Source organism: Ictidomys tridecemlineatus, chromosome 2 (assembly GCF_052094955.1).
Source record: "Ictidomys tridecemlineatus isolate mIctTri1 chromosome 2, mIctTri1.hap1, whole genome shotgun sequence".
Classification (NCBI taxonomy): Eukaryota; Metazoa; Chordata; class Mammalia; order Rodentia; family Sciuridae; genus Ictidomys; species Ictidomys tridecemlineatus.
In genome coordinates, this window is record NC_135478.1 from 77,158,923 (window position 1) to 77,179,684 (window position 20,762).

Sequence of the window (20,762 nt, forward strand, 5' to 3'; positions counted from 1 at the left end):
CTGGAAAGTTTTCTGTAATTATTTCATTTAGTAAATTACTCATTCCCCTGGTTTCAATTTCTATCCCTTCCTCTATCCCAATGACTCTTAAATTTGGTTTTTTTATATTATCGCATATCTCTTGTATGTTTCTCTCATGATTTTTAACCATCCTATCTGAGTTGGCTAGACTCTTTTCAAGTTGATATATTTTGTCTTCATTATCAGACGTTCTGGCTTCTAGTTGCTCCACTCTATTAGTGATACTCTCATATGAGATTTTAATTTGGTTTATAATTTCCTTCATTTCTAAGATTACTGTTTGATTCTTTTTTATAGTCTCTATCTCCTGATATAGATGCTTAACTTCTTCTTTTATCATTTTATGTAATTCCTTCTCAATGTGTTCTTTCGCTGCTTGAATTTGCTGTCTTGTGTCCTCTTTAAGGTTTCATTCCATCTGTCTAAGGTGTTCCCTGAGTTCTTTATATGACCACTTTTCTGATCACTCTATGTCGTTCTGAATGTTTGGGCTGTCCTGTGTTGTTTGTACTCCTTTTCTTCCTTGCTTTTTCATACTGCTCATTTTGCTTTTTGTTCTGTTTGACTGTTGAGTTACTGTCTACTCCTATAAATTTATTTGATGCTTGGGAGGAAAGGTATTAGCAGGGAAGGGAAGAAATCACCAAAGAGAATGAGAGTAACCAGGTAGAATTCAAGGAAGGGGGAATAAGAGAATTGAAAAGAAATGGAAAGACAGAGGAAGAGAAGAAAGAGAAAGAAAAAATTGAAGATTTAAAAGAATTTAAAAAAATAACAATAGTAATAATAGAGATGAGGATTAAAATTAAAAAATAAAATAAAATGAATTTTAAAAACACTTTTTTAAAAAAAACAGCAACAACTACAACAACAACAAAAACCCAACCACAACATCCACAAAAAAAAAAAAATTAATAAATGCAGTCTTAGAGTCCGATTCACTATTCTTCCATTAGGTGAAGCTGTGCCCACCAGGCTAAGCTTCTCTTCTTAGTAGGCGGGAGCCTGTCACTGTGCAGCAGCTTTTCCTCCCGGACTGGGCGGGTCTGCTCACCGGTAATGCTCACCACAATACTGGCTACACTCCAGGTCTGCTTCTCCTGTGTGCCCTGTTTTCATGGCCACCTGGGCACGCTCTCCCTGTTTGCCATTCCCTGGAATCCTAAGTTTGTAGGGCTTGGGGTTGAGGACCCGCGGCGAATTTGCTTGCCCTCTGGTAGTCACGCCCCCGGAAACTGGTGCAAGAGACCTCAGATGTTACCTCTGGTGGGAGCCGTAGCTGGGAGTTCCGTGCGGTGGGTCCCGCGCCACTCCTGATTCCCCCGTGCAGGCAGGGCTGTTCGAAGTGCCCAGTGGTCGGGACTATTTGTCCGTTGCTGTGTGGTCGGGGCCCTTTGCAGAGCCCAGTGGGCAGGAGTTGTTCAAGGGAGCGGGGTGGGGGTGGGGGTGGGGGGTCTTGTGGTTTGCAGCTCCGAACCGGCTGGGGGTGGGATGGGGGGGGTGGGGGTGTTGTTTGTAGCGCCAAACCGCCAGAGGCAGTTCACAGACTCAGGCCTGCGGGCCCAGTCCGGCCGCGGCCATTTGTATGTTCGCTGCAGTTCGCTGCAGTTCGGCAGCGGCCGGCTGGAATGTGTCCCTGATCCGCGTTGTTCCCGGCTGGGAGTGGGGTGGGGGTGTTGTTTGCAGCGCCAAACCGCCAGAGGCAGTTCCCAGACTCAGGCCTGCGGGGGGGGGGGGGGCCAGTCCGCCTCAGCCGTTCGTACGTTTGCTGCAGTTCGCTGCAGTTCAGCTGCGGCAGGCGGGATTGTGTCCCTGATCCGCGTTGCTCCGAACCGGCTGGGGGGTGGGGAGGGGGTGTTGTTTGCAGCGCCAAACCGCCAGAGGCAGTTCCCAGACTCAGGCCTGCCGGGGCCCAGTCCGCCGCGGCCGTTCGTACGTTTGCTGCAGTTCACTGCAGTTCTGCCGTGGCCGGCGGGATTGTGTCCCTGTGGGATTGTGTCCCTGATCCGCGTTGCCTAGATTCACTCGCCTGAGACAAACTGACCCCTCCCACAGACTTACTAGTTATCGGCAGGTCTCCTTTCAATGGAATATTGTTAGAAGTTCCTCAGCAGGTCCCATGCAACTGTATTTATGTGTCTCTCTGATCCCGTTACTGCGGAGGTACAGAAAATGCTGCCTGCTCGCCAGCCGCCATGTGGGAACCTCTGTAGAAATTTTTTTAAAAAAGGACTTGCCTGTCTTTGGCCCAAATTTTTATTTATTTATTTATTTGTCTTTTTCTTGTACATCTGGAACAGTGACTCTCAAACTTTCTGATCTCATGAATCTTTTATATATTCCTAAAATTATTGAGGATATGAAAGACATTTTGTTTATGTGCATTTTATTTCTATTTTTCACATTAGCAATGAAAACTGAGAAAATTTTAAAATACCAGAAAAAATAAGTACACATTCAATTCATGGCCAGAGAGATGGCATGATCACAATCGAGCCTCTGGTAACCTGTACTGTGCACTCATGTGAGAATGACAGTAACAACTTCCTCTCCTTCCCCTAGTTGTTCATAGTAGTGACACTGGTGGCTTGGAGAGGCGGCAATGGGGAGGATCAAGAGCTGTACACAGGCACAGGTCAGAGGGCCCAGGGATCTAGAATGTAAGAAATGAGGGGCCTTGGGAGTTATGCAGGGAGTGGATCACTGGGTGATGACTAAGGACACAGCAGAGTGAGAGGTGAGTTATGGAGGTACAGATCAGTCAGCTGAATGAATAACAATGTGGAATGATGGGGCTGGAAGCTGAGGAACATGGAGGCACAGGCTAGCAGGCATGACAGCTGAGGACAGAGGGTAGTGGGGAGCCGTGGGAGACATTGGCACTGATGAAGATGCAGGTTGGGATGGAGATAGAAAGTTGGTGTGAGGCCACAGTAATTGGTAGGTTGGCTAGATTTCTCAGTGATAGAAATAATACTTTAAAACTAGCAAAGACCTGGCTGCAGACAAACACCTGTAATCACAGTGTCTCTGGAGGCTGAGGAAGGAGGATCCCAAGTTCAAAGCCAGCCTCTGCAAAAGTGAGGTGCTAAGCAATTCAGCGAGACTCTGTCTCTAAGTAAAATACAAAATAGGGCTGGGGATGTGGCTCAGTGGTCTAGTGTTCCTGAGTTCAATCCCTAGTACCAAAAGATAATTTTAGCTGTTCAAAAAATTCCTTTGTCAGAATGTTGGCAGATAGGAGATAAATCATTTCTGTGCTTATTCCTGAGTATTGCCTCAAGTATAGCAATATAATGAAAATGATAACCAGTTAAAATGATAACCAAAGTGCAATGGGAAAAAAAGGCATTTTTAGACACTTCTTCTTTTATTAATAAAAAAATCAAAGAGATACTAATTAAAACGCCAAGTGAAAAACAAATATGTATAGCACTTGTCATTAGCAATCAGAAGAACTAAAATTCAGAGGTCAAATATAACATCTGGAATATTAACTTTTATAGTAGCAAGTATAAAAATGTATATACTTCATTACCAAAATTCAAAAACTCCTAACTGAACTCTAAATAGAAAATGCCAAAGGAAGATAAATCACTGTGTATGTCTAGGGCTTGTGAAATATATCCTTTATTTAATATAGTCACGTTCCTAAATCAAGAAATGAAGTTCTACATACAATTCTACATACAAATAAATGGCCACTACAGCTTATAACAAGCCCTCAATTTCAGTTCATTACATCTACCATATAGTCCTGTGACCATTAGACACCTTATCCATTCTAACTGTGCCTCAGAGCAGTCAGGGTACCACAGTATCCCCTTTTAGAAGCACAGTTGCAAAAGTGTTGAGACATGCCTTCAGATCTCTGCAGCACACTAACTGGGTGACTTTGGGAAAGTTATTAAATTCCTTTAAGTCTGTTTCCTCACTTAAAATAGAAATAATACTTACTTCATAGGCATTTTGAGAGGATGAATTAGAGTAGACTGTATGCTACGAAAGATAAATTTTACCATTTAAACCATTTTAAAGTTACAGTCCTGTAGTATTAAGTACAGTCACATTGTTGTGCATTAGTTACCAAGGATGTTTTAGAAGTACTCAAGACTAAGGGCCTAGGAACTGCTCAGGGAATGGCTGCTAAAATAATGCTAATTAGTCCTATCTCATTTAATCTTGGATTTGTGTAAATCATTAAGCTTTAAAGATAAATCATTATTTCTGCTGAATTTTATAAAAAAAAAATTCTGGTTTCAATTGTCAAGCTATGAACTATATTTCTAGCTTTCAAATTCTTCATTCAAGTGAGTGACCTAAACATAAAAACTTTAGAAGTCAGCACTTCTAAAGGCCAATTATGGTTCTAAGAATGTTACAGGTATAATTCTTCTAGGAGGTATATATACAGCAACATTCACATTTTACAGCTGAGTGCAAAGAGATTAAGAAATTTACCAAAGTCTCTCAGTTCATAAATGACATGGCCAGGAATGGCATTCAAACAACTGAGTTCTAGAAAATGTGCTCTTTAACCATCCTGCCATCCTGCCTCTGGGCATGTAATACTACCCACAGGAATGATTAGAAAAAAATGCCAGATATTAGGGTTGAATGAGCCTTTGAGATTTTCAGAAGCTTTAATATCCATTCTTTCATTGTCCTAGAGCCCCTCAAGAGCAATTACTCCCACTTTACAGATGGAAAACAGAAAAATTAAGTAATTTGTTCAAGGTCAGCAGAAACTTGTGGGAGAGACCTGGATCTCAGCTTGTCTACTTGTTAGCTGTGTGATTCTTTAACTTCCCTCAGTCAACTGTGAAACAAATACTAATAACATCTCTTTAAGAAGCAAAGAAGTATGTGTAAAGTACATAGCATAGAGTTTAGTATTAAAAGTGCTCAAAAATGTTAATCGTTTGTTTTCCTTATTTGATTGCAAGGGTTTTAAGGTAGAAAAATTCTACAATTATTAGAATGTGTAAGAGAACTTAGCAGATAGTTTAATATAAAAACCAATATAAAATTTAATCAAATTTCTATACATAATTAAAAAAAATTAAAAACATTTTTATAATAGTATAAAATTTTGAAATATCTAAAAATAAACTTCACAATGTAAAGGATCTTTCAGGAAAAAATATATTATTGTGAAGCAGTGAAATCTAAAGAAATTAATCAAAAGATTTCGTATTGTAATGGTATTAATTCACCCTATATTGGTTTATAAATTCAATACAATATTTAAAAAATTACCCAAAATGTCCTGAAAAAAAGTTTTAAAAAATTATAATGCAAAATAAGTAAATAAACAAATAAATAATTAAAAAATAATACAAAAAATCACAATTCTAAAAAATGTTTTATAGTTCTATTCTACAAAATGTAAAGAATAAGGCTGACTGAGACACTCTGGTAGAAGAACAAAGTAGAAGGATCCAGCTCTATCAGATTTTAAAAGCTGGAAAAACATCTTGTTCACACAGAAATATACGACAACAGTACACAGAAGTATACTACAACAGTACAGAAAAGAAAAGCCAAGAAACATGTTCACAAATGCTTGATATATCACAGATGGCACAGCAGATCAGTATATAAAGCAACTTTTTTAGGTGGGGGGAAATACTGGGGACTGAACTGAGTTAAATTCCCAGGCCTTTTTTTTTTTTTCTTGAAACAAGATCCAACTAAATGGCTCACCTTGAACTTACAAATATCCTGCCTCAGCCTTGAAAGTCACTGCACCACCACACCTGGCCAAAGGTGTTCTTTTCAGTAAATGCTGCTAGACCAACAGGTTATCTGTATGAAGCAAACATAAAATGGACCTCTACTTCCACTAATCAAAAATTGACACTAAGTTGAATAAGATCAAAAAAGCACAAACCATAAACAAAAAGTATTGATAAATTTTAGCATGTTAAAATCTTCATTCAAAGAACAATCTGTTTTTTTTAAAAAAAGAAAAAATACAAGTTAGAAGATATTTGAAACCCATACAAAACAAAAAAGAAGTAAAACAACAAATGCATGGAAAATACCTGTAAATTAATGAGAAAAAACATATATGATCTAATAGAAAATATGCAAAAGACCTGACTGGATACTTCACAAAAAGAAGAAATACAAAAGATTCTCAAAATCATAGTAACCAGAGAAATGCAAATGAAAACCACATTAAGATACCATTCATTAAATAAATACCCTTCAGATTGACAAAAATAAAAACTCTACAATAGGAAGAGGTGGTGAAGATATAGAGCAACAAGAACTCATACTCTTCATGATGGTACAAATTGGTACAACCACTTTGGAAAACAATTGGTAGCATCTAATACTACTGAATTAGTAGTATTAGACTCAGCAATTTCACTCCTAGATTCATCAACCATTTTAAAAATACAAGTAACCATATACCAGGACACATAAACAAGAATGTTTATACCTACACTTTAACAGTGCAAAGCTCCAAAAATCTTCATCTTCATGACTGAATAAGTAACTGTGGAATACTCATAAAATGGACTTCAATACAGCAATACAAATGAACCACAATTCATTTGAGGAATCTCACAAACGTTTAAAAAATGAAGCAAAACTCAAAAGAATGCATGATAAAAACATAAGACCAATAGTGTCAAGTTCAAATAAATCTATGAAGGCATACATATGTGGTAGAAGTATAAAGATCAGCAAGGAAACTACCCCAAAGTCAGGAGAATGGATGAGATGAATGTAACTGGAAAAGGACATGGGTGGTGTCAACATTGCTAGTATTCTACTTCTTCCCTGGGTGGAGGTTATATCACTATTTGCTTTATAATTGTTACTGTTCATGTTTTAATACACTTTCTGAATGTGTACTTTAAAATAATAAGAGGAATACAAGGGATCTTCATTATCAAAATATTTGTTATCCAGCTAGGTGCAATGGCACATGACTGCAATCCTAGAAACTCGGCTGAGGCAGGAGGATGACAAGTTAGAGGCCTGCCTCAGCAAATTTGCAAGGTTCTGTCTCAAAATAAAAAAAATTAAAGAAATTGGGGTGTGGGTCTGTGTTAAAGCTCCCCTGGGTGCAATTCCCAGTGCTAGAACAATTTTTCTGATCCCAATGCCAGCAATTGTATGGTTGCTTAGGGAGCAAAAGCCATCATGAAAGGACATTTACTAATGTGCTGATCACTAAATGCTAATCACACAAACTTCTCCACTTGATTTACAACAGCAGTTTCTCTTGCTTGTTGTAAAAATCCATAAAACAAATACATTTGCAAATTCATTCCTTCAACAAATATTTACCAAATTCTAAAGCTTGCCAAACACTGTTCTCATGGTACCAGCAAGGTCCAAGATAAGTAAAAGGCCAGAGAGAGAACCTGAGAACTTTCCTTTCCATCCCCATTTGGCCTTGGCCTTCTTACTCTCCTACCAAGTTTCACACACCTAGAACCTGAAAGCAGCAATCCAAGGCACACATCAAGTCATTATGAAAACCATTACCCTAGGGAGGAATCACCCCTTGGATTCACTTGATAAAATCATGATTTCCTGTTTTTAAGTAGACAGAGATCCCCTCATCAAGAACTCTCAGTCAAGGCACTAGTTTTAACAATGGTGATGATTTTTACACTGCCCAAAGTGGGGTTAAAAACTTTCAAGGATTGCTTTGCCTGGGATCCAGAGACCAGAGGCTTACAATATTTTAGAAATTATATACATATATATAGATTTTGTATGTACTGTAGTTTTTCTCAGGTTAAAGTTCATACCTTCATGGACTCTCAAGCTGTTCAAACAAAAAGAACAGCTGTGAATAAGAATAGCTCCCAAGAAGTTGAATAGTCCAGCTTTTGAGTAGTGTAGTCACTGCTAGGTCATCTGAATTGAAACTCAGCTGTCCTGACCCCTAGGCCTGTGCTCTCAATGCCCAATACTTACTCTTAGTTCTTTGAAGGCTTAATCTAGAGTGTAGAGCTGGTGGCCCTGGTGATCCTCAATGACTGGAAACTGTTAGGTGCAGGACAGGCTGAGTAAGCTGTCTGCAGGGCTTGCCAAACAAAGTTAGGTGCAGGATGGCCTGGCCACTCAAACCCTCTTTCTGGTTCTTTATCATCTGTTTGCTTCAAGCCCAAATGCCCAAGCCCCCACTCAAGGCTGAGTGCTTTGCCCCCCTGCCCAAAGCTGAACACTCAACCCCCTGCTCAAGGCGGAGCACTTAACCCCCTTGTGTGCCAACAAGGCAGCTTGCAGACCCAGAGACCCCATTAGATTTGGGCTATAAAAACTCCCTCCTGCCAGGCCCCTCTCTCTCTTCTCTCTTGCTCTCTCTGTCTCCTTTGGCACGTGCTCTCTCCCCCCCCTTCTCCTCTGTTGCACTGCTACAATAAAGATCTCTTGGTTGCTCTGAGTGTTGTGGTCACTTTTCTTTCAGACACAGCAAACAGATGAGCTGCCTATCTTTCTTGCAATTAGCGCTCAAATCAAGCTCCTGGTCTGGACACTTCCTCTGGGCCACTCTCTGCTTCCTATTCTATTTCTGGGTGAAATTGGCTTTCTGCCTTGGTGGCATCTCCTCCCTCCTCAGACTCTCCTTGGTTGTCTTCCTCTGCCTCCTTTTCTTGTGCACCTTCATTTCCTTCTCAGGGCCCTCCTCACTCTCTTGGTTGTTCTTGCCCTCACTCTCTCCCTCAACCTCACTCTCTTTCTCTGAGTCATTGTCCCCCTCCTGCTTGCTTACTACCTTCCCCTCCTGTTCCACCTTGGCTGACCTCTTCTTCTAGGCCCCTCCCTGCTGCCTGGAAAGGTCCAGGACTGGTCCTGGAAAGGTCCGGGTAGTGACCCAGGAACTTCTGCCTGTGCCTTTGGCATTGCGGTGGCAGTAGCAGAACCCCATTCTCTGCATCCTTCCTTGCCCCAGAGCCTTTTCTGAGTGGCACTTGTCATGTGCTATCATGGGGCAGATTCTTCAAGGCCATGCCTACTCAAGGGGCCAGGTGGGTGCTGTGCTACTGTGGCCTAGGCCTTGGGCCACAGGCTTCTAGCTTCCCTTCTCTTGGATTTGGGTCCCTTCAGCGGGAGTTACCACCATGATGGGCCATGTGGGATCATGGTGCAGGACCTAAAGCATAGGGCCTCCCCACTGGCTCCACCTGCTTCCTGTGTGCTGTGCATGTGTGTGTGTGTGTGAGTTTGTGTGTGTGTGTGTGTATTTTCCAGGGATTGCAGCCAGGGCCTTGTGCATGCAAAGCATGTGCTCCAATAGTGAGTCACACCCAGTCCTATGTATTAGCTTTTCCTCTCAGCATAATGTTTAGGAGACTTAGCTGTGGTGTTCTGTGTACTAGTAGTTTATATTTTTATTATTTCTGACATGGTCCATTGTACGATTATATAAAAAATGTTTTGTCTTCTGTTCGTGGATGTTTGTATTTTGTCCAACTTTTGGCTCTCAGGAATAATGCTGCCAGGAATGTTCTTGTAAAAGTCATTCATTGGCAGGGAACTAATCTCTCTTGAGCATGTGGTATAGTCCTGAGTCCTAGAATAGGTGTATGTTTGGTTTCATAAGGAACTAACAAATTGCATGCATGAGAGTTCCAGTGACTGCATATCCTCAGCAATCCTGATTGACCATTGAAATTGATTAACCATTTTGCTGAGCATCTGTTTGTGGTTTTAATCTGCATTTCTTGGGTCATATTCTGAGCACCTCTTAGGATCTATGTTGATTGTTAGAATGTCTTTTGTGAAATGCTAGCTCAAGTGTTTTGCTCATTTTAACATTGAAATGTCTTTTGCTTATTGATTTGTAGGGTTCCTTTGTATATTCTCTGTACAGATTCTGTATTAGTTGATAGCTGATGTATTTACAGCCTTAAAGATATCTTTTGGGCCCTACTGTCCGCCCGGCCGGGCAGGCAGCAAACTGGGCCTGGACGGCCGCTCCGGGAGCTCTCAGGCGGGAGGAGTTCAGAGGCTTCCAAGCTGCGGCTGGCCCGCAACTGGGCCGGGGCGAAAAGACAGCGGCACCATGTTCTCCCTCAAGCCGCCCAGACCCACCTTCAGGTCTTACTTCCTGCCGCCGCCCCAGACTGATGATAAGATCAATTCGGAACCGAAGATTAAAAAACTGGAGCCAGTTCTTTTGCCAGGAGAAATTGTTGTAAATGAAGTAAATTTTGTGAGAAAATGCATTGCAACAGACACAAGTCAGTATGATTTGTGGGGAAAGCTGGTGTGCAGTAACTTCAAAATCTCCTTTATTACAGATGACCCAATGCCATTACAGAAATTCTATTACAGAAACCTTCTTCTTGGAGAACATGATGTCCCTTTAACATGTATTGAACAAATTGTCACAGTAAATGACCTTAAGAGGAAGCAGAAAGTCCTAGGCCCCAACCAGAAATTGAAATTTAATCCAACGGAGTTAATTATTTATTGTAAAGATTTCAGAATTGTCAGATTTCGCTTTGATGAATCAGGTCCTGAAAGGGCCAAAAAGGTATGCCTTGCAATAGCTCATTATTCCCAGCCAACAGACCTCCAGCTACTCTTTGCATTTGAATATGTTGGGAAAAAATACCACAATTCAGCTAACAAAATTAATGGAATACCCTCAGGATGTGGAGGAGGAGGAGGGAATGGAGCTAGTGGCCAGAGAACTCCACTATTTGAAACTTACTCAGATTGGGACAGAGAGATCAAGAGGACTGGTGCTTCTGGGTGGAGAGTTTGTTCTATTAATGAGGGTTACATGATATCTACTTGCCTTCCAGAATACTTTGTAGTGCCAAGTTCTTTAGCAGACCAAGATCTGAAAATCTTTTCCCATTCTTTTGTTGGAAGAAGGATGCCACTCTGGTGTTGGAGCCACTCAAATGGCAGTGCTCTTGTGCGAATGGCCCTTATCAAAGATGTGTTGCAGCAGAGGAAAATTGACCAGAGGATTTGTAATGCAATAACTAAAAGTCATCCACAAAGAAGTGATGTTTACAAATCAGATTTGGGTAAGATCTTGCCTAATATTCAAGAAATACAGGCGGCATTTGTAAAACTTAAGCAACTATGTGTTAATGAGCCTTTCGAAGGAACTGAAGAGAAATGGCTGTCCTCATTAGAAAATACTTGGTGGTTAGAATATGTCAGGGCTTTTCTTAAACATTCAGCAGAACTTGTGTACATGCTAGAAAGCAAACATCTCTCCATAATACTACAAGAGGAAGAGGGAAGAGACTTAAGCTGTCTTATAGCTTCTCTTGTGCAAGTGATGCTGGATCCATATTTTAGGACAAATACTGGATTTCAGAGTCTGATACAGAAGGAATGGGTCATGGCAGGATTTCAGTTCCTAGACAGATGCAACCATTTGAAGAGATCAGAAAAAGAGTCTCCCTTATTTTTGCTCTTCTTGGATGCAACATGGCAACTGTTAGAACAATACCCGGCAGCCTTTGAGTTTTCTGAGACTTACTTAGCAGTGCTTTGTGACAGTACCCGGATTTTACTGTTTAGCACCTTCCTGTTCAACTCTCCTCACCAACGGGTGAAGCAAAGCACAGAATTTGCTATAAGCAAAAATATCCAATTGGGTGATGAAAATGGCTTAAAATTCCCCTCATTTTGGGGCTGGTCTCTTCAGTTCACAGCAAAGGATCGGATGCTTTTCCACAACCCCTTCTATATTGGAAAGAGCACGCCTTGCATACAGAATGACTCAATGAAGTCTTTTAAGCGAACGAAGAAAAGCTACAGCTCCACACTAAGAGGAACGCCATCTTCCATAAAGAATGGAATCATCAGTGACCAAGAGTTACTGCCCAGGAGAAATTCATTGATATTAAAACTAAAGCCAGACCCACTTCAGCACACCGACGGCCAGAACAGTGATATGGAGCAGTATTTTAGAGAATGGTTTTCTAAATCAGCTGACCTGCACGGGGTTATACTGCTGCATCTCTCTGGAACACACATAAAACTGTGAAAACTATGCTACTTCTGCTGGATCCCCGAGGCTCAGATCAACCTTGGGGGCTCCATCACCGCCTTTCACAAGCTCTCCCTTCTGGCTGATGAAGTTGATGTGCTCAGTAGGATGCTGCGGCAGCAGCGGAGTGGCCCGTTAGAAGCCTGCTATGCAGAGCTAGACCACAGCAGGATGTATTTCAGAGCCAGTGGCCCTCATGATACCTCTGGGACACCAGAGTTTCTCTCCTCTTCCTTTCCATTTTCTCCTGTAGGAAATCTGTGCAGACGAAGTATTTCAGGAATGCCATTAAGCAAATTTTTAAGTGGGGCCAAAATATGGTTATCTACTGAGACACTTGCAAATGAAGACTAAAATGTAGTATTTTCTGAACATTTGAAGGGAAGCTCTATAAATTTTTTCCTCTGAATCAAAATTGTTAACCTAGGCATTTAAAACTGATAATTTTATATATAAGAATAATAGATGAAATTTGCACTAATATTTTAAAAATATGTTGAATCACTCTCCCTTTATAGTGGCTTTAAGAGAAATGTAATTTTTGTTTTTTATGTTCTCTAGCATTAGAGTTCTGGCTTATTTTAGGTGATGTGCAGACAACGTTCTCCATTCTTTTAACTATGATCAAACCAATCAGGTTTTCTCTACTATATTTATTTTGTCTGCATTCATTCTTTGTATCCCCTACTAAAGCTTACTAGATACTTGGTTGGATTACCAACCTAAAGATGTAGACATCAGGAAAGTTAAGAAATTAGTATTTAGTAAACTTCCAGGAATCTCTAGGAAAACCCCCAAAAGACTTCAGTAGGTATTCCTGTATTTTTTCTGGTCACTTTCTGTTTCTCAAATTGAGCTCAATTCATTCATTATTTTGAGACCAAATTTATTATTTTAGATCACTTTGTTTGGGTACTTAGATTACTGTGTCTTGAAATCATGAACTTGCTTTTAAATCCACAGGACTAACTTTAAAACAGTGTGTACTGTAACTTTCAAGTATTCACCGTAGATAATAAAAGAAGTGCCTTTGACATTAAGATATGAATAACACAGGAAATCTAATTTCACTTTTTAAAATTAGGAGGTTAAAATACTGAAAATAGGTTTTTCATACTAAGCTTCATAACAGTAGCCAGGAGTTCCCAAAGTAAATTTCTGTCCCTTTTAAAATCACTGAGGACACAGCAGCCTGAGTTCTAATCCTGAGAAGTTTGTCAGGCCATCCAGCCCTAGCTCTGGCAGACTGGTTCCTAGACAGTAGAGTACTATCTGCATAGACCCCAAGGCCTGCTTGGATGCATCCTGGCTTCCCTGTCAGCATTCCCAGCCTGGTGAAGTGTTGCTGGCAGGCACACACCATGGAAATAACTAGTGAAGTCACAAGTCAGGGCACCTGCACAGAAGTGCTTCTCATAAAGTTCTTAATGCTTACAAATAAAGAGCAGGAGAAATAAAAGTGTACTTCTCTCAAAATACTGCTGTTCTAATACAAAGAACTCCCTCACATGCTTTCCTGACTTTTGACAGCAATATTAAGAGGAGACCAATAAATTTAAAAAGGTATATTCCTGATCTGAAATTCCCGTTTTCAAACTACAAGAACCTAGCCAAGGTCCAGGCTTAAGCTCCTTAAAATGGTGCTACTGGTAGTGGCATTTAGTGCCATTCCCCCCAACAAACCCCCATCTGCTTAAAAGATACATGTATTCAAATCTGACTATGTTAAAGTTCCTTAAACTGCCATCTTAAGAATTTTGAAAAAAAAATTATAGTAAAGTATCTAGTTAGTTTATTTCCTTTCCCCAAACAAGTTTTTTTTCAGGATAGTTTTACCTATATTTGTACTAAACAGCTATTTCTACTTTAATTGTATGCCTTTTAAAAATAGTTTTTTCTTAAAAGTGTCTTAGGAAATTTATCATTTTGTGGATAAATGCAATGTTTTTAAAGCCAACTTGTTGCGTAGAAAACAAGAGCTATTTTCAGTATGTACAAATAACATTATTGTCACTAAAGATTTTATAATCCTTGATTAGAAACCAGCCCCAACCCCTTTAAGACACCATAGTATTTTCTGCTATTGAAATTTTAATAATTCCCCTTCTTCACTAAGCTGCTTTTTTATTATTATAAATTGTTCTAAATTTATTTTTTGAATTGAACACCTATTTCTGTATAATTTTCTTTCCTCACACATTTATTTCAACTCCTTTAGATTTTTATGTGTGTGTGTGTGAATTTATAAGTTTAAAAAAGATTAGGTACTATTAATACTGTTTTAAAATAGAAAAATGCATATTTTTGTATGATAATCAAATGTAGTAAAATATGGGGTTTGTCTTATTTTTACTGAATAGTTGTTATTATCATGATTATTGTGTCACAGTTCATTGTGCATAATATGAAAAACAACTATTAACAGCCTTAAGTCTAGGCCATTATAAAGCTGCTTGGCATCTCTACGAACAAAAATGACACTGTGGTGACAGAAATGGTAAGTATGGCTTCGTGCAATGTACCAAAGAGAGCTCTCAACACCCGTAGTCCCTGTGGCCCTGTGGTGATGGAATCCAGGCAAAGGCCAGATAGCATTGGACTTCCTAGGGTTGGACTTGAAGATGTACAGTGTCTCACTGTTGTTTTATGATGGGAACCAATTTTAAAACCAAAATTGTCTGACCAACTTTATTTAAGGAAAGGATATTAATTTGTACTAACATGGTGAAAACTGTTCAACACAACTTTCAACAAAATCTTCTTGCTGTGGCAGTAACCTCAAGTAGTTAAAACTTGACTTAGAAAACAAAACCTTTGTGCCTAAAACTGATGACTTGAGTTGAAGTAGGACGAGTAGGAAAGATCTTGTTCAGCAGAATGAATGTGAAGGAAATCTTGATGCTGAATAAAATTTCCATGAAATTAAAAAAAAAGATATCTTTTGATAATGAGATGTTTATGATTTTAATCAGGCCTGATTTATCAATTTTCTGTTTTGGTTTAATGCATCGCATCGTGCAATATAAACAATCCTTACCTACAACAATCCAATATCAGAAAAAAAAAATTTGTTTTCGATTTTGAATATACAACAGCAGAGGAGGTAGAGAGGGAAGATGGGAGGGGAGGGGAGAGGAGGGGGGATAGTAGGGGATAGGAAAGGTAGCAGAATACAACAGTCACTAATATGCCATTATGTAAAAATGTGAGTATGTAACAGATGTGATTCTGCAATATGTATTTGGGGTAAAAATGGGAGTTCAAAACCCAATTGAGTCAAATGTATGAAAGATGATATATCATGAGCTCTGTAATGTTTTGAACAATCAATTAAAAAAAACCCCAATCAATAAATGGGCTAAAAACTGAAAAAAAAGATATAGAATAAATCTAAATACACAAATTTTTGTGTATAGCTTGGATGAAGGATAAGAGTTTATTATTCTCCAGGCTTGTGTTATTCGGACACCATTTTTTAAAAAATACCATCTTGCCCTATGTGATTGCAGAGGTGATCTTACATGTAAATTTAGAAAACATACAGTAATCCCCTTCCTCTTGATTTCCCTGGTCTTGCTGCAGCCAGGGGCGACCTCTGCAGAAGGGGCACAGCTCCAGGGCAGGGTAAGGGGACTCCATGTACAGTTTGTCCCATTTTCATAACTATACATGGAGGGTCACCTGCGGGGAAGAGGTGGGAGATGCACTGGAAGACTGAGGAGCTCTGCCCTTTGGATCCCTAACCTGTCCTTCTCTTGGACCCCAGGTCCCTCCAGAGTCTAGTTAGCCCTGGCCCATGCAGCACTGTGCTGACCTCGGGTGTGTCTGGGACCCCAGCCCAGCGGCCCTTCCTAGGAGGCTCAAGGTCCCTCGGGACCTCACCCACCCAGCTGGCGCCTCACCTCAGAGGGCAGCTCCACCTCGGGAAGCCCCAGGAGGCTGTCATTGACCTACCGGTCACCCAGGCTTGGCAGCCTGAGAATCCAGCTTCCCGAGGAGGCACAAGCTTGGTGGGGGCCCACCAGCCAGAAGCGCGACTGAGCCCTCAGAAAGGCGGGAGAGAGGCAGCAATGGCTGCTGGAGGGCTCTGTACTGAGAGCTGGAGCAGGCTGTGAGGGGCCCCGCCTGGCAGGTGAGCGTTATCTGTCATTCTCCTCTGTTTTGCATATTCATGAGACGGAGCTCCGCCTCAGGTTCCTGAAAGCTCAGAGAGAAAAATACATTATTCACGAGGAAGTGTCACCCCGCCCAGGAAGGCGGGGCTGATTATTTATGAGGAAGGCCTGGCTGATTATTCATGAGGAAGCCTTGGCCCCGCCCAGGAAGGCGGGGCTGATTATTCATGAGGAAGCCTTGGCCACGCCCAGGAAGGCCTGGCTGATTATTCATGAGCTGAGAGGTCGGTTTGGAAAAGGCCCAGGAACCAGGGCAATGGGTGAGAGGGAGGCTTTGACCCCTGTCCTAGGCCCTGTCTCCAGAGAAAGGGCGGTTGGGCCCTGTTAGTCCAGAGCTCTTCATGTTGAAATTTTCTTCTTCCTGAAATTTGAAGTTTAATTTTAAAGTTTTCCCCAAGGGCACTAAATTTTCTGAGAAGCAGAAACACGGGGCTGAGGGTGCAACAGAGGAGAGGCCGTGGGTGACCCCGCGACTTTCCACCAGGAAAAATTCCAAACTCCAGAAAGGAGACCCAGAAGGAAATAGAAACGTGGCGGGATCCCTGTAACCCGCCTACTAGCAGCTTAAGGTTCTGTTTGGAGGCGCTGCAGGGACAGGCCTGAGTGAGGACCCCGCAGCAGCCATCATTAGGCGCCAGGCAGCCAAGGGCTGTGCCCAGAGAGGAGGCACCTGGGGAGCTTTGGGCGTCTTCCTTGGCCTAACAGGTTCTCTCTGCCATTGGCGGGATCCCCTGCCTGGTGCAGACCAAGACATGAGCCAGGTGGCCCCCCAGTCACGTGGGACAGCCTGCACTCCTCTCTCACCTTATGGAGGGTTTGCCCCTTAATCTCTGTAGACTTCAGTCCTCCCAACAGACCAGGGCAGCCAGTGTCCTGGACCTCAAGACTGGCCAATCACCAAAATGTGCCAGGTGTGCCCAGGGCTCCACTGGCTGTGCTCACCTGGGGAAAAAAGGAAGGAAAAGCTGGTTGTTGCCCCTGAAGGGGTTTAAATCTCATTAGCGTGAGACTCCACTCTCCCCCATGAACCCTGAGTCCCATGAGGTGGGAAACATGACTTCAAGCTTCTAACCCTGCACGATGGCTGGCACAGGGCAGTTGGCTAGTGAAGGCTGATGAGTAATTGAAGAAGCATGAATCGGATTTTTCAAGACCAAAAGAGCATGAACAAATATCCAGTCAACAGAGTGGCAACCATTTACTCTGAGTGAGCCTGAGTAGAGAATTACTAGGGCCAAATGGAATTTGCTAAGCTGGTGAATAATAATGTATTGAAACAACCTCTGTGACAAGTCTAAGTCACTGGATGAACTTTGGCAAACCAAGATCCCTTGTTGAGCTTCACTTTCCTTTTCTTTATGGGTTTATGTTTTACATTTCAATCCATGATCAGTTTGAATTAATATTTGTACCTGGTGTGAGTTTTAGGGTGAGGTTCTTTTCTTCCCCCCTTTTCTTCCTTTCTCTCTGCCTGGGACATCCTCTTGTTCTACAACTATTCCTTGAGAAGACTGTCCTTCCTTTGCTAAGTTCACTTTCCTCTTCTTTAAAATGAAAGGGTTGAACTTATACTAAAGGAAATCAGTTCCCCTCTAGCTTTATGAATCTTTTCAACCCACTTTTTCTGATGTGCACTTCCTTTGAGCAAAGCTATCCTTCATATCACATATATGTAAAAAAAAAGGTCATCTAGTTGAAATTCAGAATTTATCTGTTGGATATTGTTCAGTTGATAGGAGATTTTCCTGTAAAACCTAAGGTTTTAGACCTTTGGTGAAAATGTATGGAATTTCTTAGTATTAAAAAAAGAAATCATTAGACAAACTTAATAGATTGTGGGTTTTGCTTCACTTGGAATGGAGGGTGAAAGATGGTTTACTTCTCAATTTAAAAAAAGCAACAGCTGGTTAATCTTTGTATTGGATTCACAAACTAGAGGGGTAAAATAGTAATCGTGCCATGATTATAAAATAGAGTGTTTGAGATGGAGTTCAAGTGGTAAGGCTGGAGTCAATTATTTTTTCCTCAAAGGATTACAGAAATCTTTATTCTCAAGAAGATTGTCAATCTTCATCAAGGAGAAAGCATCAAACAGGAGTGTATAATTTGGATACACTGTGGAGTTTCACATGTTTGTGGATCCAATATCCTAACAAATATATAAGCAAAAGTCATTTTAGACTTCTGTTCCTAAAGTCCATAGTTGTGAAATATCTTTCTAGTCTTTAGATAATGCATCAGAACAAGGGAATAAAATACATGTCAGAAGCTATTCTCTGAGAATGAGTGAACTCTAGAGTCATACTTCCTGGGAATGTCAGCTTGTGAACTTTCAAAATTAAGCAGGGCTTGGCAGCAGATCATAAAAGGTCAAGGTTGCTCAACAGAGCCATGGTGGTTCAGGCTCTGCCTTCCAAGAGTCCACCACAAAATCTCTGTCAATCATCTTCCTGAGAGAAGCTCGGCTGCCAACCCCAGAGAGGGCCTGAGAACCAGGTGAGGCCGTCCTGCCCCAAGCCCAGGTGCTGCACCTGAGCCCAGGAGTAGTGAGAACTGCAAGGTCCAGTGAAGAGCCTCGAGGGTTTGGACTCCTTGACAATGACTAGGGCTGACCAGAAGATACTGCCTATAGGGACTTTTCTTTGGTCAGGGAGCACTTTGTCAGTGGGGAGCAAACCATTCCTTATCTTCTGGATATATTGTCCTCTTTAGATCTCCACATGTAAGTACTGGAGAAGTTTGGAAGCACTGATCCCCTGGCCACCACTGCCGGTATAACATATTTAGTGTAATGTAAATGGTGCTGTATAAAGTGTTTTGGTAATCTATTAAAGTAAATGGCAAGCATCATAACAACCTCTATTTGTATGTAGATTTTAACCCCCTCCAAAAAATGTAATCAACAACTCCCAGGAAAATGCAAAATTTTACTTTATACCCTTTCCTTTACATGTGTTAGGCATGAAATAGTTCTAGATTGAATTTCTGTAAGCTTAGTAAAATGAAAGAAAATCATGCTATGTTTCTAAGGAAAACATGTACATTTGCACACGTGGGTATGTTCATCCCGTTCTTCCAATGTGTTTTAAAAATCATTGCTCATACAGCCTGTACATACTTGTATGTGGGGGTACTTGGGAGGTGTGTGTGTTTATTTCTTAGTCTGTTGTAGGCTTCTTAGAGGTGTACTGTATCATGATTTCTGTCATTGCGCTTTCTTCATCTTAAAGACTATTACAGTTCTTTGGTATACATTGTCACATCTGGTTTTGTATTAAAATATGGCCTTTTCTCCCTCTGATTAAAAAATTACCTTCGTGTTTTAAAAAAAACACAAAAAATTAAGCAGGGCTTGTATTTTAGTAGGAGATCTCCACAAAACAGCTTCTCAAAGGGAGAAACAATGGTAGCAACAGAAGACTAGAGTTTGAAAGGGGCCTGGTCATATTGAGAAATGATTTGAGTCTTTTTTTTTTGAAACAAGTTCGTCCTAAAACACCAGAAAGAGACCCAGCCATGTTTAGACACAAGCAAGTAAGCAAGCCCTACACCTAAGGAGGTACTGATCACTGCATCATATTAGATGAAGTAAAAGAAAAAGGGAATTTTATTATGGGGAGTCAGTCTACAAAAACTCCTACATTGTAAATCAAACCTTTTTGTGTTTTAATTCTCACTTCTGTCACTCTATGTCTGACTATCCCTGTGGTCAGCCCAAGATTTTGGGGGATCTGGATTTCCTCATCTAGAAAATTAGATATTTGGACTAGATGACATTTAAAGTTTCTTATACCTCTAAAATTGTGTGACCTTTTCCTAGACCATAAATTCTTTCTATACTGCTTCTCCACTGGTTCAGCAAATATTTATGGAGCCACTATTTTGTTCCTGTACTGAGACAAAAGTGTCACATCTTATATAATTTATAAGAACTGTTCAAAATAGGCAAATCCATAGAGATGAAAGGTAGATTAGTCGTTACTGGGGACTGAGAGTAGAAGACAGTGAGAGTGATTACTAATGGGACTGCAGTGTCTTTTAGGTGTGATGCTGGGTTTGGGATGTTTCCTATGAACAAAATCATAATATGTGACCTTGTGTATGCTTCTTGTAGTGTAATGTCGTCCTGGTCTGTTCATGTTGTAGCATGTAGCAGTACTTCATTGAGTAATATTCCATTGTATGGACACAGCCCATTTTAATTATCCATTAACATGTTAGTTATTGTTTCCACATTGGTACTATTAGGAATAATACTACTGTGAATATTATTGTGCAGGGTTTTATAGGTATGTTTTCTTCCCCCAATATATGTCTAGGAATGAAATCGCTGGGTCATTGCCACATGCACCCATTCTGCACTGAGGCCTGTGATCCTGTCATCCTGCCTGAGAAACTACTATGTCTCGAAGAAACAGGTCATTATCTCAACTTCTTTTGTTATAGTTAAGAAGACGAGCTTACAAGCCTCAGAAACCAATTAGTTATTATTAATTATATTAATAACTAATGTATTATTTATATTGGTATGTACTTCTCACTTACCCAATCTAGTCCTTGTGTTGAGCTAT

The 20,762-nt window shown here is 40.7% G+C and overlaps 1 pseudogene; it reads left to right on the forward strand.

Moving 5' to 3' along the window:
• The first annotated feature begins 9,992 nt into the window (after positions 1 to 9,992).
• On the forward strand, positions 9,993 to 12,607 carry LOC144375180 (myotubularin-related protein 10 pseudogene; annotated as a pseudogene).
• The last annotated feature ends 8,155 nt before the right edge of the window (positions 12,608 to 20,762 follow it).